This window comes from Nicotiana tabacum, chromosome 20 (genome assembly GCF_000715075.1).
Source record: "Nicotiana tabacum cultivar K326 chromosome 20, ASM71507v2, whole genome shotgun sequence".
NCBI classification, from domain to species: domain Eukaryota; kingdom Viridiplantae; phylum Streptophyta; class Magnoliopsida; order Solanales; family Solanaceae; genus Nicotiana; species Nicotiana tabacum.
In genome coordinates this window covers 129,727,546-129,744,222 of record NC_134099.1, presented here as the reverse complement: position 1 = coordinate 129,744,222, position 16,677 = coordinate 129,727,546, and the positions used below count along the sequence as shown (strand labels likewise).

The 16,677-nt window shown below is 35.5% G+C and overlaps 2 pseudogenes; one reads left to right on the top strand and one right to left on the bottom strand.

The window, feature by feature from the left end:
* The first annotated feature begins 696 nt into the window (after positions 1-696).
* Positions 697-7,391, top strand: LOC107787686 (replication factor C subunit 2-like; annotated as a pseudogene).
* Positions 6,541-9,225, bottom strand: LOC107787688 (protein IQ-DOMAIN 22-like; annotated as a pseudogene).
* Positions 9,226-16,677: the final 7,452 nt, after the last annotated feature.

Below are 16,677 nucleotides of genomic sequence, written 5' to 3'. Positions count from 1 at the left end.
TACATGTGACAAAAAGAAAAAGTAGAAAATTCGACTAGTGCATGAATGCATTATATCTATAATCTTATACTAGCTTAAAATTAAGAAACCAGTACAAATATTTATTCTAGCGGTCAATTACATAGCAAAATTCTTTGAATACTGTAAATACTACGTACCAGTAATATAAACTTTGAGATTTTGAATATGATTCCAGGATTGCTAATGGATGTTAGGAGTAGTGTTAGCTTACGTTGTTTTATTGTGATATATAAAGTGAATATTTTTTTTCTTTTCTTTGGAAAATGATTTTTAAGGAGACAACAATATTTGGCTAATCACTAATACCTCCCACCAAACAATCCCTTATACATTTCGGTTAGGTGCTCAACGAATGTGTTAGAGCTTTCGCCAAAAGCATCCGCTAACTATATCTACAATCTAAATTACATCATTATCATTATGGAGAAAAGAATTCCTGTTATTTCTCAAAATTAAAAATTATAAGTTTGAGGGTTGAAAGAGCGAAAGGTATATTCAACTTCCTTGAATAGGATTTTTCTCCAGGTTCGAATTGAAGAACGTCCCTGTAGTTTATTTTAAATGGCTCATGTGCTTCTCACGACCCGATTTCGTAAAATATAATATTGCCGGTGTTTTTAATAATAAAGACCAAAAACGCTCAATTTAGTAAACATAAGGGACTAAAACTACTCATGTATATAGTTAAAGATCATTCTAGACAATCCTAAACATAAGGGACTATTTTGGTCATTGTCTTAGTGAAGCCCAAAGAACAAGTAGAGTAGCTATTTCCCTCGAGCTTGAACAAGGTCGCGGGGGAAGCTTTTGGAAGGGTTTTTCAAGTTGCAGAGCCGTCAATCTTTCAAGTCGGCAATTGAATTGTTCTCGAATGACATCATCTTCTTCATTGACATCAACTGGTCCAGATATCCCATGGGTAGAGAAGTACCGGCCGAACAAGGTAGCAGACATCGTCGGCAACGAAGATGCCGTTGCTAGGCTCCAAGTCATTGCACGCGATGGCAACATGCCCAATCTTATCTTAGCTGTAAGTAATGTTGCTCACTTCTGTTCTTTTACTAGTAATTGTGAAGTTATCGTAGTTCACATTGATACTCGGAGGTGATCTGGAAATCAGACTATTTGGTTCAACAGATGTGGAGATACATACCTTTTTAAATGTAATTTATCTAATTTTAGGACAAAGGGGTTCAGCTTATCACCTGTGATTTTTTAAAGTGGGTCCGCCACTGAGTACCATAGACCAATTGTATGGTCGAAAAGAAAAGAAGAATTGCTAATAAAACGTCTATGAGAGATCATTCAAAAGCAGTATGCCAAATTCCAATAGTTTATCCAAATTAAAGTGAATAATTTTGTTAAGAAGATCCACATTTCTTTCTATAGGTATTAACCCAATTTTCATTAATCTATTCTTTCCACCTAGTTTATGTACGATTTGAGTAGTAACAGGTTAACTCTCATGTTCGGTTCGAATCCTACTGAGAGGTCCACTAGGGATCAGAAATTGTTGAAGAAACAACAAGATCTTTCTTTTGTCCCTTCCAGGCGATCGGAAAATAAAGAAATGGTTAATATATTCACGATAATTACATATTTACAAAATACCGTCTCAATTCATCCTATTTCATCAGATCCGGGATGTGATATGGTTCCGAAGGATGAACCGTCATCCCATTCTAGGTTTTCTCCTATGACATGGAAAATAATTGTAGTAACTTCATCATATCAAGAAAAGCAGTTTATTCCTTTCCCACTTTTCTGTATTAATTTGCAAATTATCTTTCCGTTTCTACGGAAACAGCATTATATGTACTTAGTGTTATTCAGAAATTAGCCCATGACTAGTGAAGCGCATTAACTATATCAATGTATGGGATCCATGAGCAATATTGTTTGGCTGTTGTCAATATGTTCATTGATCACATAGGTCTAAGAAGAAAGCGACTATTTTTAGTTTCTCAAATGCAGGTTTTTTAAGAGTTTCATACCCCAAGTGTTCTCCTTTCGGTGTTGTTTATTAATTTGACAAAAAGCATGCTGCTCACAACATTCCAGCACTTTCTTTGTGCTGTTTTTGCCATTAATGCATTTTCCTTTCATGATAGAAAGAAGCATGTTGCTCAGAACAGTGGCTGGAGCTTAATTCGAAACTTGGTTCTTTAAGCACATTTTTAAATTTGCATAAGGTATTAAGATCACTTTATTGGATGTTATTTTGCTATGAAATTCCTGCAGTGCTCTTCTAGGCCACGTCTTCACATTTCATGTTATAAGAAGATTTGGTATTGTAGGCATAATATTGTAAACAGAGTACTTTTCATGTGTTCTTCATTCTAATCACTTAAGAGAAGAACAGTTACCTGTCTATAATGCAATTTATTCATACTGGCTACTTTTCTGCAGGGTCCCCCTGGTACTGGAAAAACAACAAGTATCCTTGCTCTTGCTCATGAACTTTTGGGACCAAACTATAAGGAGGCTGTTTTAGAGCTAAATGCATCAGATGATAGGTATCTTAACCCTTTTTAGCTTAAACGCTCTACTTTTCATGTGGTTTTTTCTTGCTTCTATAGAATGCTTAGAACATTTTATGGTTCTTGTGCAGGGGCATTGATGTTGTCAGAAACAAAATCAAGATGTTTGCTCAGAAGAAAGTTAACCTCCAGGGCGACACAAAATAATTATTTTGGATGAAGCCGACAGGTTGGACATTATTATGCAGCTGTTAAGCATTGTTTTTAGAGGTTAAGTTCATACGAAAGAACATGTTACTTCTCAATATCTTGCTCTTTCTTTTTCATTTTGATTTAATTTCTGTGGTGGCCGTTCTATCTGTTTATTGGTTTCCACTGTCTACCTGCATTTGGCATAGAGAATTCAGTTATATTTTATTCTAGTGTTGGAGTATGGGAATCTTATTTCCATATCGAATAAATGTTTAGCATGACATCTGGAGCTCAGCAAGCTTTAAGGAGGACAATGGAAATATATTCAAATTCCACTCGCTTTGCTCTTGCTTGCAACACATCTTCTAAAATTATTGAGCCTATCCAGAGTAGATGTGCCCTTGTCCGATATGCAAGATTATCTGACCAAGAGATCCTTGGACGCCTTATGGCTGCGGTTGCAGCAGAAAAGGTACTAAAATCTTAATCTTTGCCACAGAAGCTGTTTTCTTGTCTGGTTCCTCTTGAAGTTTCTTGCAATAGCTTTCTCTGAGCTTTATGTTAAATCAATAATTTGTCTGCAAATATTTCTATCCCATTAGTAGAACTTAATTGGTTGCAGCCAACTGAAAAGACCAGTTGCTTACTAAATCTAATGCCCTTGTATTAGAGTACCTTGACAACAACAACAACAACAACCCAGTAAAATCTCACAAGTGGGGTCTGGATGAGGTAGAGTGTACCCAGACTTTACTCCTACCCCAAGGGGTAGAGAGGCTTTTTCTGATAGACCCTCGGTTCAAGAAGACGAAAAAGACAATATATCAGTACCAACAGCAGAAAGCATAAAAATAATAACAGAATCAAAAGTACCAGAAAATAGATGAAAAACAATAACAGTAGCATGTAAGAAAGGCTCGGTACTATGAAAAGTGAAAGAGAAGTGTGGACACAATATTGTTACCACTAGCACTCTAGGACACAACCCTGTTAGACTAGCCTCTCACCCGGTACGGAGTAGCAAAGAGCTCCGCTACCCCCTATCCTGCAACCCTAATGCTAGACCTCCACACTTTCCTATCAAGGGCCATGTCCTCGGAAATCTGAAGTCTCACCATGTCCTGCCTGATCACCTCTCCCAATACTTCTTTTCTTATACTTGTCAAAGCCAACCGTTCATATCTCCTTACTGGGGCGTTTGGACTTCTCCTCCACACATGCCCGAACCATTTGAGCCTAGCTTCCCGCATCTTGTCATCCATCGGGGCCACGCCCACCTTCTCCTGAATATCTTCATTCCTAATCTTATCCATCCTAGTGTGCCCGTACATCCACATCAACATCCTCATTTCTGCTACTTTCATCCTCTGGATATGCGAGTTCTTAACCTGCCAACACTCTGCCCCATACAACATGGCTGGTCTAACCACCGCTCTATAGAACTTACCTTTGAGCCTCAGTGACACCTTTTTGCCACATAGGACTCCAGATGCTAACCTCCACTTCATCCACCCCACCCTATACGGTGAGCAACGTCTTCGTCGATCTCCCCATCCTCTGTATAACCGACACAAAGTACTTGAAACTGTTTCTCTTGGGGATGACCGGTGATTCAAGCATCACGTCCACGTCCACTTCCCTCGACTCGGTGCTGAACTTGCACTCTAAGTATTCTGTATTAGAGTACCATGAATTTATATGAAAACCAACTGTATTTAAAGGAACATTTTTGATCCCAAAATAGGCAGTTTATGATTGTCAGCTATTAGTAAGCCTTTCTCCATGCAATTTCCCATTACAGATCAATGGTACTCCAAGAAATTTCTGCTTTCTAAATCATCTCTGGAGCTATTGATTCCAGAGCGATGTCATCCATTTAGCCGCTAACTTGGAAGCCTAACTAAAGATACCACATTCACTAATTTTGATGTACAACAACAACCACCACCACCCTAGTAGTTTCCCACAAGTGGAGTCTGGGAAGGGTAAGATGTACGCAACCTTACCCCTACCCCTATCCCTGGAAGGTCAGAGAGGCTGTTTCCGATAGATTCTCGGCTAGATAACGGCTAAAAAAAAAACGGTAATTGCCACAAGTAGGAATAGCAGCAACACAAAATAAGATTGAATCCAAGAATGCTCACTAATTTTGATGTACGCAGAAATATTATTTTGAAGCTACTAAAAAAAACAATTGTATCCAAAGGTTGACCTCCTATACCTTTGTCTGATCTTTTCATTTTAGGATCTTCTTTAATGAGTTAGATTACAAAAATGTTTCCTTTTAAAAGTAAAGTGTGTGTAAATTCTACTGAAGTATCAAATTAGAAGATACAAGGAAGAAGAAAATAAAAGAATTAGCTTTGCGTGCCGTTTAATTTTATTTTCATTTAGCAAAGACACAGTTGTTGGTTTAATCATTGTGATTCTGTTGAGTCTGCCTTGAACATGCACTACATTTTTCCTAAAGTGTGCCTCTTTTCTGCTAATTAGATTCTTTTGTGTGGAGCAGTTCAACGTTCCATTTTTAATCTTAAATAAATTTCTAAGCAAGATTGTGTTAGGTACTCTTAACATATCGGTAAGGTGTGAAATGTGCCTTGTTTCTAATTATACCAATACATGATCATCTTTGTTTTTTGTTCAATTGTTCATAAGCACATTATTGGTAGAAGGGGAGGATAATATGTTGTGTGCAACTCTCGCAGGTTCCTTACATACCTGAAGGTCTTGAAGCTATCATATTTACTGCTGATGGAGATATGAGACGGGCTTTAAATAATGTACAAGCAACTCACAGTGGATTTGGTTTTGTCAACCAAGAGAATGTTTTCAAGGTTTTAGGCTCACATATCACTCTCTTAATCACTCATGTTTGACAGATTCACCTGATGTTTTAGTTTGTCTATATTGGTTGGATTCTAGGTATGTGACCAGCCCCATCCATTGCATGTGAAGAATATGGTGGTGAATGTTCTTGAAGGGAAGTTCGATGATGCTTGTGCTGGATTAAAGGCCCTATATGACCTAGGCTATTCTACCACTGACATAATCACTACCCTTTTCCGAATTATTAAGAACTATGACATGGCTGAATATCTGAAACTGGAGTTCATGAAGGTTGATTTTGGTAATTGCTCAATAAATGTTCTTTATAAGGCATCTTTGATCAACACCATTTATTTCTTTTCTGCTGGGATCACAGGAAACTGGTTTTGCCCACATGAGGATCTGTGATGGGGTTGGTTCATATCTCCAGCTATGTGGTCTGCTGGCAAAACTCGCATTGGTTCGAGAAACGGCTAAGGCAACATGATGAAACAGGCACTGAGTTGTTAGTCAACTGCGCTGATGGTTAATCTTTTGTCTTCTTTTAGCTTTTCTTAGAAATCTCAAGCAGCTATGCTGAGTGTTGGAAGGTCTAATTGCAAAGTTATTACTACTAGGTGATAACTGCTTGCCAAAGTATGAAAAATTACATCCTATGAATTTAGAAGGAACTTTTTTACTCCACGAAGGAACAATTGGAGAATTGGTATGCTAGTCTTTTGCTAACCTCCCCATCCCCATAATATGGGGCTCTTTTGAAGGAAAAAAAGAAAATAAAAAGATCTTGTCACACTTGAACTCTTAACTCAATTAGCCCAGTGTAGGGGTGAGAACATCAATTTTGTTTTCCTATGATAAGATCTTCTAGGCTGCTGTTAGTAAGAATTAATCTACAATTTGAGTATATTACCGGCTGATACAAGTTATAAGATTAATGAGTTCTCCTTTATCAAATAATAATAATGATAAGATTAATCAGTTCTCATTATCAAACACCGATAATTAGTTCACTAAGAGATTGCATCCTCTAAAGTTAAATTAGTAAAGGACAAATTGTCTACATTAGTTTGGTATTACAACAAAGACGAAATGACCTCTCTAGGACATTAGATATTCTAAACTTGAACCATGTGTTAGCACAATTAATTGATAAAAACTTGAATCTGCTCAATATCTATGCAAAAGACCACCACTGAATGCAGATCTGTCCCTAACAGAAGATGGATAGGCTTTATTGGTGAAGTTGGGATGAAAGGCAGAAACCTTTCTTGATTCGCTGTCTACATTAACTGAGTACCTCTTCATTGTGCTTGATCTTTCATAGAGAGGCCTCTGTTTTGGTTCACTCGTTGACTGCAGCTTAGCCCTTGCTGATTCGGTGCAAGACATGTAGTTGGGATGATCTTGGCAACCATTCGAGCAACTTCTTGAAGCATTACTAGTTGTTGTAAATAGTCTTCTACTTGAACTTCCATCTTTAAATGAAGTTGAGGAAAATTTTGCGTTATTATCAGCTATGCAGAAAGAGGCTTCCTCATCAGCACCTTGATTCAATTTCAGGGGACTCAGAGATTGACTGCCACATGAAGATGGAGTAGTAACTGTGTGACGAGCTGTTGTGTCCTTAGATGTCGGTAAGTTGTAACTGTATTGCTCTGATTTCAAGCTAATATGAGAGGATTGGAAGAAATTCCTGGGGTTGACATATGGTTTCTCAATGTCTATTTTGACGATCTTGTCACTTTTATCGTCATCTATTAATATAGTTTTTGTAGAGATCCCTTGTGTTTCCTAGATCTAGCGTCTATCCTGCTGCAGTCTGTATGAATCATATATAGTTCTTCTGCATCAGTTGCCTTGATGTTTGATTTTGGTGCTTGGTTCTGCAGCATTAGGTACAAGTTAATATAATTATTTACTGCATTTCTTAAGCTAAAACACCCAGCCAATACCTTGAGCATGAACGTCTCGACATGCTTCATGTTCCTGTGACGAACAGCATGCTCAAGTTTTTCTGGAGTTGCAGGATCCTACACATTGAAATTTATATTAGGTAAAGTTGTTGGACCTCTACAATGTGAAGAGGAAACTCAGATACAAACGCACCTAGCCAGGACAAGATCTTAACACTATATTTTACTTCCGTTATTACCAATTTCTATTACTCTCTCTATTTCATTTTATGCGGCAGTGTACTGGGCAGATAGTTTAAGAAATAAAGAAAGAATTTTGCTGCATACTAAAAGTGAGAGGAAACCCTCTTCAAAATTGAATTCAATGGAGGAAAAGTGAGACATGCTTACAAGATTTACGAGTGCTCGCGTACGCCTTAGCATATCAGCACTTTGCTTCCTCACAATATGACCTCTTACTACTGCCTGAAGCTTCACCAGTCCCTTTAATGCTCGTAAGGCTCTCCTTGCCTTCAAATTACCCACATGAAAAAATTTAGTAGTACTAGTAAACTAATAGCATGATCAATAGCGCTATCTTTAGCAGTCAAATGGTACATTATATTGCTTGCTATAATGAATATGTTTATTGTCACAAATAACAATAAAGTCACAAAACTATTATTCTTAAAAATAATTTACTTTATTATGAAAAAATAATTTTTAAACTAACTTAAATGCTATAATGAATTAAGTTTAGTGATTATAAGTTGTCTTTCATTGTATAATTGACCTCAACTTGTTTGGAACTTAGGTATAGTTATAGTTGTTGTTAGTGTTGTTCTTGAGGAACTGAGGTATAGTAGTAATTGTTGTCTGTTAGTGAAATATTTCTGAAAGATACTATACAACATTATACTAACCAGATAAGTTCGGAAATGCGACTGTATTAATATAGCGGCCTGCTCTTCACGATTCCTTGAAGCTGCACCGGTTCTGCTCACGCATGTAACAGAGGAGGTAGTGGTCATGAACCTCCCGCTACTTGTCAGCTTTGCAACTGCTGCTGCTGCCTTAATAGCGGTAGCCTCTGTTCTCGCAATCGCGTGCTTGGTTGGGTCAAGACCAACATCGTTTCCACCGCGAAAAGACGTTAACAGAGTACTGTAGTAGGATATATGAGCAGCATTGAGAGGTTGGTGATCATAATGTTGTTGGTAGTAGTCATTTTTTGATCTGTAGGATTCCATTTTTTCTTTGTCGGTTTAATGTTTTGTGTGGGATATGGATTTATGTTTCCGGATAACGGGGAGGATGATGGAGAGTGATCAGGACGTTTCTTGAGCCCAAGGAGTCCTTTGAAACAATTTAATGATTTGTCCATATATTTAGCCTAGCTACGCACTGTTTTTTGAGCCAACGACTCAGGTTGTTGGATTAGCAAGAGCATTATCTCCCAGTGAATTATATAGAGGAAAAGGCGCGGATGAGATGAAAGTGGCTTAAAAGAGAAGGAAGATAGTCAGTGAAAGCAGTGAGATGATAGGAAGACAAAGTAGAAGTGAGTATGACAGAAGATTCTTTAACATAAAAGGATAGTGGTGGGAGGATGGATCTTTCATCCTTAATCAGAGTTTTCAAATTCGAATCATAAAGAGTGAAAATCACGAATAAGAAGCGTATACCCTTAGTGGGTTCGACATGGAATGAATTTGGACTAATTCAGTCCGTTTGAATCCTAAAGAGTGAAAAATCCTGGATAAGAAGCGTTTCCACTTAATGAGTTTGATACAGTGCAAATTTGGATTAATTCAGTTATAGTGAATTTCAGATATATATAGGATGATTACACAAAAAAAAAGTATAATGGCAGATTCCTGAGCTGATGAAATCAAAATGTGATGTGTTAGTTTATTGCCAGCAGTGAATGAATCTTTACGCCAATGCCGGAAACTGGACGAAGAAACAAAATAGAATTTTGTTGCCATTATGATAGCATTAAATTTTCCCCGTCTTAATAAGCCAAAAGATAATGTTATTTTTATTCTTCTGCCTTTTGAAGAAAACAAGAAATTCACTGACAGAATATATAAACAAATTTCTAAACCTTTTTTAGTATTTAGTTTGGAAACTTTTGTCGATTAACAACAACAACATACCCAGTGTAATTCCACATAGTGGGGGGGGGGGGGGGGAGGATAGTGTGTATGCAGACTTTATCCCTACCTGGTGGAGATAGAGAGGTTGTTTCCAATAGATTCTCGGCTCAATAAAGCATAAGCACAACAGTAGTGAACTCTTGTCGATTGAGATGAGATTATATTATCATAAAAAAGCATGTTTGATGATAATTTACATAGAAATTTCTAAAACCTTGTTTAGAATCTAGTTTGGCAACTCCTGTCAATGATTTCGATATGAATTTGAATATAATATTCATGTATAATCAGGAAATAAGTCTCTTGAAAATTTTCAATTCCTTTCAAGAGAATAGATTCACGTAGCATACATACATAACAATATATGAATGCGTAATACTCTTCTTATTTCCTAAGAACCAAGTCTTTAATCTATCCTTTTACCCTCATTGAGTTGTTTTCCCCTTGACCACCCATATTGATTTGTTGAGTGTGAAGTTGGCGTATTTAAAAATGTTCAAGAAGGTAAAAATTACTTTGATTTTAAATTAAGCATAAAATCACTAGCATTTAAAATCTTGGGAAGGATCAAGACACTTCAATATTTAAGCAACAAATTAGCGATAGATTATCAAAAAATTATGTTAGCTGCAACCTATTTAGCGATAGAGTTCATTTCTTTTAGTGTAATGACCATATATTGAATACTTCTCAGTTTGTCGTTCTTTTATGCAATTTTTATGTTGCATGTGGAAAAATAAGGAGTAGGTATAATTTCATAATTTAGAAAGTGAAACAAGTAAAATTGTAAAGGCTTATTCCAAATGACAATCTATAACTTCACATTACCTGTTTAATTTGTTTTTATTCTGTAGTAATATAAAACTTTTAAGTTTCTAGTTTTTTCATATACTTTCAAGTTGTCTTAGATGAGATAAGGATGAATAAAGAATAATTTAATTTCGTCAAGGCTCATTACACTAGTAACTTTTTAAATTTCTTCTTTATTCGTTTGTTTTGACTTATTCTTATACATAGTTAACACCAAACAATACCAATAATAAGCAATGTGCATTAAGTGATGTACATTGAAAGTAGAGTAAAGGATAATGCACCAATCAAAGTCATAAAAAATACTCGTGAAATTATGTTTATTTGAAAGTTAATATTTCTCATTTTATCTATTATTTCTTAACATGAGAACTGTAATGTTTTTATGTTATATTGAAGTTCACTATTTTCACATCAATGAGAATCCTAAGAACTCAAGATGATTGAAATAGTTCGAAAAAGTTTTATTTTAATTATATCCAGTAAAGTGACCAAAAAGTTTGTACGATACAAATTTATGAAATAATCCGCCGAATCAAATCATTCACACCCTCGAGGGAAAGCTTACCTCATTATTCATCGGGCTAGCTCATCTAGATGTGCTTTTAGTTTCCATGCTTATGCTCGAGGCTCACTCTTACGTATCAGGTTAACCATGTTTGTCTTCCTCACTTTTTCGCAAAAATAGCACAGTCTAGCTAGTTTTCGGGCAGGTTTAAAAAATAGCCAGCATTTACCAAGTCAATGAAAAATAGCCACTATTTTGCTGCAATAGAAACCGTTCCAGCATAATATACTGGAGTTCGACGCGCCTGTATATGAACTTCCAGCATATTATGCTGGAACGGTATACTTTGCTGGCTCCAGTATAATATACTGGAGACTGGAGCATCGGTGCTCCAAACTCCAGTATATTATGTTGGACCGGTATATTATACTGGAGTATTTTTCCGGATTTTGAACAGTGTTTTCATTCAGATTTATCTTTACATGAAAAGTGGCTAAATTTCGATTACTTTTGAAATTATGGCTATTTTTGAGTGACCACTTGTAAATTTGGCTATTTTTGAATTTCTCCCCACTTTTTCCGAACTAATGAAAAGAATCAACAATGCCTAAACAGGCCCAACCCAATACTTGTGGACTAATTAATCTCTCAAGCCTAAGGTAAAAATTGCACGGGGCGCCCTATTTGGTCGCCCCCATTTAACCTATACCCATTTTTTTTTAAAAACTTTTAACTTGCACCCACTTTTTAAACAACTTCAGCTCCCTTTCTCCTCCCCTTCAACACCTCACCAGAAGAAAGCAAGGTTATGTTTTAACATTTATAAATAACGATGGAATAGTAGTATCAACAAAGTGAAGAGAAAGTGCAGTTCTTTATCTGCATAAATACTAAAGGGGAACTAGATGAAAAAATGGGAAATTCAGAGAGCTTGATACCGTTTTCTATGATATCTTATTTTGCTGATCAAGAACAGAGTGATGAGAGACTTGCAAAAATGATGGAAGCGGCTGAGATGCCTCCTATGGGGTTCATAAATGAAGTTTGTAATCAATTGAGAACTGCTATGAAACTGCATCTTTTTAACTATTATATGATAAGAGATAATAGAGTTGGAAATCGATATCTTATTATTGATATTAATTACTTCCCTGGTTATGCTAAAGTGTCTGAATATGAAACTATGTTGACTCCTTGTTTTCTTGATCTTGCACAACAGAAGCGAAGCAGAGATGCTGGTAATTTGGAGAATAAGATTCATGAGGCAGATTCTAATGGTCAGAATAAGACTCATGAGACAGATTCTAATGGTCACTATCTAACGAAATATCAATTTGAAGCTAGCTTAAAAATATTAAACTTTAGCTCTAGAGCTGAAGTTTCCCAGTTACAACACAAAAAATTTAGCTCTAGAGCTGAACTTCAGGTCCGGCTACTAGAATGCTGAAGTTTTGCGTGATTGTCTTTGCTACTTCAGCCCTGTGTGCTGAAGTTATGCGAAAAAGCGGGTACGCTTGTAATTTTTTCTGCAAAGCGGGCACAAATTAAAATGTGACACAAAAAACGGGTATAGATGCAAATGGCCCAAGCCTAAGCTTGCTTCGCTCTTCATTGGGCTACCTTGTGAAAGGGTAAATGGCAGAAACAATGATACTTTAGTGCCACTATTAATTTTTTGACTCCACTAAAAAGAGTCTTGGGAAATAACCTCTCCCAAAATTTTGCGATATGCTCCTAGCAATCACTAGATTTTTTGATATGTTGATCTTTCGGATTTATCGCAAAAATATAGCAATCGCTTGAATTTTTTATATGTTGTTCACCAAGATTTGCCGCCAGAAATTTTCATATTGTGATCACAAGATTTTGCCATGGCAATTGTTAGAAATTTTCATATGGTGATCACCAAAGATATGCAAAAATATGACAATTGCCAGATATCTTCATATGGTGATCACTAAATTTGCCACAGAACATGTGATGTATATTTTTAATTTATCCCAAAAAGAATAATATTTTTTTAATATTTAAAAATAAATTTAACTTTAAACTTTTTAATTTTATTATTAATGAGAAATAATTTCTAGCGACACAAGTATCTATGGACGATTAAATCACAAGTTTAAAAAAAAAAAAATTTCTTTTTGGGTACTGGCCAGTGGAGTATCTAGTATCTAGTAAGAAGAAAGTACTGCTATCAATTAACCACTTGGTATATATTTCGTCTTTTCTTAGTTTATCAATATGCCCCGGCATGTGATAGCAAGTTAATCTTTATCAGGTTAGTGATTAACGAGTATTTCAAAAATTATTTTTTAATTAAATGATCTGATTAATGTGCAAATATTTTCAAACAATTAGTTCATTAAATGCATACTGACTGCTGAGGCCTGAGTGTGTGAATTATACTTTCTTTTAAATGTTGCCCCATGTAGGCTGCTGCTGGTTGGTGAGTGAACCAGTGGACCAACGAGCAACTTGTTTTTTGTACTGCTTATGAGATATTTATTATACTTCTGTCGTTATTAATAAACTTTAGAGATAAAGGCGTGGAAAGTGTTCAAATCACAAATAAAACGAATGCTTAATAAATAGCAACCAACCACACTATATATGTTGTTCGATCATGTGACCACCAATTTTAATATAACGTCAAAATCATCAAACAGTAAATGAGCAGAGTTGTATATTAACCACAATCTCCTGATATTCTATACATATTGTACAAAACATGACCATTTTGTAGCCAATGACATCTTTTAACTTAAATGATGAAAGGATTTCATCCACTTTAATTTTGATGATTCTGCTTTGTGGATCCAATGCAAGTGTGGAATATAGCGGGAGATATTTTATGAATATTTATTTATTAATACACAAACATATGAGCTCTTTGTTTACTCATTTTTTCATAGGCAAATTCAATGTTTAAATATTTTAATTCGAGTGTGAAATTCTATCACAATCTATTTAAATTATTCGGTATGTTAATTCTATTCTTTGTACTACTTATTAATAAATCTTGTAACGCAGTTTGAGTCAAAGTGATTGAGCCCGTAATTTAATGACTGCATCCGACCTTGGTTTTCTTTCGAATGGGAGCAGCCTTTGATCAACGGTTAAGTTGTCTTTCTGTGACCTATAGGTCACGGATTCGACTGTGAAATCAGTCATTGATGCTTACATTATGGGTAGACTGCCTACATCGTATCTTCTTGGAATGCGGCTCTGCACCAGACTGCCCTCAAATTTAACTGATGATCACAGGAGATCATTTGAAAATATACCAATACACATGTATATATTCACTCTTATTTTTGTGGTTAGACTTGGGGGTGGGGGGTGGGGTTGTTTATGTGAATGAAATCTGCATTCTTGCCGTCACCACTCACCATCACACTTTTCAATCGGCTCATTTATTGCATTTTCTTAACTTGTAATTATAGCAGCTTTCGCATCAAAGCAGCCTCAATCCCACATAGTGCTTTGTCCAGTGTAATATTCTTGTTTTCTTCCGGCTGCTTGTGTATTAGAATTTGTTGGAAACTAAATCAAGATTAATTAATATTTCTAAATTGTCTATAATTTGATATTTAGTAGTTTATTTAATTCATGTCTAGTTAGGTTTTGTTTGTCAATTTTATATTTGAATAGGTTTTTGGTTTTATAGTATTATAAATAGGGGTTGTACTACTTATTTTTTCTTGTAAAGAGATTCAAGAGTTTATGAGTTGTGAAAAAAGCCTCCTACCAAGTTCTCTCCCTAGTTTAATAATTTTTTTCTATATAGCTTTTGTTAAATTTCTTGCTTGTGCCTAAATTGTTCTTCCGGGTATTTCAATCCTTCAAATTGGTATCAGAGCCTGCGTGAGATCCTATCAGAGCCGGTAGGAGATCCGAAAAAAAAAATGGATACTCTATTACCTAATTGTCCTGTTTTTGTATTTGAGAACAAAAGTAATTTTGAAACTTGGTATCAACAAATGAAGATTTTTTTTAAGGATATTGGATTATGGTCCATCATTGATGAAGGATTTGAGGAACCCCTAGAAGGCACAACATTGACGGGTGATGCAGCTACGCAATTGGAGAAGAAAATACATTTAGATTATAAGGCACACTACTATCTCGCCATCAAAGTCGATTTGTATATATCTAAAAAATATTTGTATGCAAAGTCATCAAAGGAGGCTTGGACAATCTTGGTGAAGTCATATCGAAAAGTTACTGACATAAAAAAGGAGAAACTGCAAGAGTTTAGGAGCCAATTTGAGTTGGCTCATATGGGACCAACAGAGTCTGTTAAAGAATTTTTTACGAGAATTGAAGAAATAGTCAATGGTCTAAGGATCAATGGAGAAGTAATGGAAGTAGTTAAAATTGTTGAAAAAGTATTGTAGTCTCTAAGTTTAAAGTATAACAACAAGAAAGTTATTCTTGAGGCTACCAAAGATCTTAGCACTCTAGAACTTGATGATTTAGAAAGTGAATTGGTGACATATGAGAGATCACTGAATCAACAAAAAGATGAGACATTGGAGGAGGCATCACGAGAAAAGGATGATCAACCAAAAGAAAAAGAAGACACATCAAATCCGGCGGAGATAAATCAAGAAGACCAAAATTCAGAAATAGAGGAGAAAGGAAGAGAAGGTACATGTAATTTTTGTTGTGATAGAGATTCTATTGAATGCGAAGGAAAGTCAAATAATATTCAAATTGATCTGCCAAAAATTTCTCCGGTTGCTAAAAAGGAAGATGTGGCTGCAAGGGACGTTCGTCCAAAAGAGGTTGGTGTTTCACCTGACATGTTATTTGATAGTATTGAAGATGAACCTATTAACGAAAAAAACAAGATGATTCATCAAGAGAAAGTCTCTGATGATCTACACAAGATTGACACAAAAATAGCTTGGGATCCAGAACTACAACACATGATTATTGAAGATGAAATAAATTTTGCGCCATTGTTCGAGATTACATGTTTCAAGGAGCAAGACGAAATATCTATTGGTGGCATTACTCTACAACCTATACAATGTTCAATTGGAGTTGAATGGGTGTACAAGTCTAACTACAAGGCAACTCGAGAAGTAGATGATTTTAAAGTAAAGAAAAATTATATTGATGATATTTTGAAGGGATTTACCATGGTTAAAGACAAATCATATATGGTTAATATTGAAGGGAAACTGATGTTAACTAAAGGCGATACTCGCGACTTTATTGATGCAACATATTTTAGAGAATTGGTGGAGAATCTAAAGTACTTGAGTTCTACAAGGCTTGATGTTACTCATGGCATGATCAAGTTTGAAGATCTTGGTTTAAGGGAGGCTGTTGGAAACTAAACCAAGATTAATTAGTATTCCTAAGTTGTCTATGATTTGATATTTGGTAGTTTATTTAATTCATGTCTAGTTAGGTTTTGTTTACCAATTTTATATTGGAATAGGTTTTTGGTTTTATATTATTATAAATAGGGGTGGTACTACTTATTCTTTCTTGTAGAGAGATTCAAGAGTTTATGAGTTGTGAAAAAAGCCTCCTACCAAGTTCTCTCTCTAGTTTAATAAATTTTTTCTATATAGCTTCTGCTAAATTTCTTGCTTGTGCCTAAATTGTTCTTCGGGATATTTCAATCCTTCATTTTTTTTATAATAATAACAATATAGATAATAATAAAAAGAAAGCGATGTAGTCAACTTATATATGAGGACATGACGCAAATATATACTTACTCTGTCTCATTTACTCCATCTATTTCATTTTATATGATAGTATTT